Raw genomic sequence first — 1670 nt, 5'->3', positions numbered from 1 at the left:
CTCATCCATTCACCTGATCTAACAGGGATCATATCCTATATTGGTGGAATATGGCATTCCTTGATCCGAGAAACATAAAGGATAAGATGAAAGAATGAGATTGCAAGGACTCCACCCCAGCTCGTGGAGCTGATGAAATAGATCTTTCATCTAAGCATGGTTGGCCAAGGTGCCAAGGTGGCGCAGTGGTTAAATGCAGCACTGCAGGCTACTGCTAGATCAGCAGTTCAGCGGTTCAAATCCCACCGGCTCAGGGTTGACTCAGCCTTCCATCCTTCCGAGGTGGGTAAAATGAGGACCCAGATTGTTGGGGGCAATATGCTGACTCTCTGTAAACCGCTTAGAGAGGGCTGAAAGCCCTATGAAGCGGTATATAAGTCTACTGCTATTGCTATTGCTATTGGCTTCTTTATTTTTATGTAGTTGATTTGATTTCTATAACTACCCATCTTCAACAAATGACTTATGCAAGGTATCCTTCATTTTCTCTCAGCAGACCAACTCTTTATTCAACCGGCTAGTTCGCTAAAGCATGGCAAGGAATCAATGGTGGGTTTCAAAAATTGTTTGAACCTACTCTGTGGGTGTGGCCTCCTTTGTGGGAGTGGCTTGCCACCCATGTGACCGGATGGGAGTGGCTTGCCGCCCATGTGACCGGATATGAAGATGCAAACGACACTTGTCAGAACCACTTTCAATTACCTCACACACAGCACTGGCATGCATAAGAATATGATGTAAACTTGTTTTTTAAAAGGCATCTTTGGTTTGCGTTAAAACAACTTCAACACACACAATGTTCTGATTGCACCACAAATGCAATAGTCATCCTTACCTTTCACAGAGGCACTGAGTTTTATAAATATGAGCATGATAGTGTAGAATAATCATATCCAAGGACCAGTGGTGGGTTTCAAAAATTTTTGGAACCTCTTCTGTAGGTGTGGCCTGCTTTCCGGGTCCACTGGTAGAACCTAAGCGGTTTGGTAGATTTGACGAACCGGTTCTACTGAATAGGTGTGAACTGGTAGGAACCCACCTCTGCAAGGAATCCTGCCTTGCTCTGTTGAAATGGTTGCCAGCATTTTCTCATCAACCTGATCTCAGCACGTGCGGCCTCTTCATAATCCACCTTGGCAAAGTTGGTATACCTGCTTTTTTCCCCCTTAGGACTCTGTGGCTGCTACAATTAATCCTGTTGCTGCAATATATTTATGGCACCAAAACACAGGAGTATGAATAAACAAATCAACTCCTCAACTGCAAACACATTGTAGATGAATAAATGGCCTTGAAGAAATGCCTTCTAAATCTCTGAAACAGCTGTTTGTATAATTTGATAATATAGATATGGTAATATGATAGTTTATCACTGATGTTTCTGTCTCTCTAGCCCATGCAAACATTTGTAGATAATAATAATAATGATCACAAAAGGACCTTGGGATTTCTCCATGTCTAACTGGAGAAAGCAAAAAAGGAAATATGGTTCAGATAAGACTAAAGCAGTGTTTCTCAACCCTGGCGACTTTAAGTCCTGTGGACTTCAACTCCCAGAACCCCCCAGCCAGCACAGCTGGCTGGGGAATTCTGGGAGTTGAAATCCACAGGATTTAAAGTCGCCAGGGTTGAGAAACACTGGTCTAAAGTAAGAACAAAGCCTGGTGCTG

Source organism: Thamnophis sirtalis, unplaced genomic scaffold (genome assembly GCF_051295495.1).
Source record: "Thamnophis sirtalis isolate CommonGarterSnake01/CBP01778 unplaced genomic scaffold, rThaSir2_p1.2 scaffold_1, whole genome shotgun sequence".
In the NCBI taxonomy this organism is placed as follows: domain Eukaryota; kingdom Metazoa; phylum Chordata; class Lepidosauria; order Squamata; family Natricidae; genus Thamnophis; species Thamnophis sirtalis.
The sequence above is the reverse complement of the archived record's forward strand: the minus strand, read 5'-3'. Positions refer to the sequence as shown.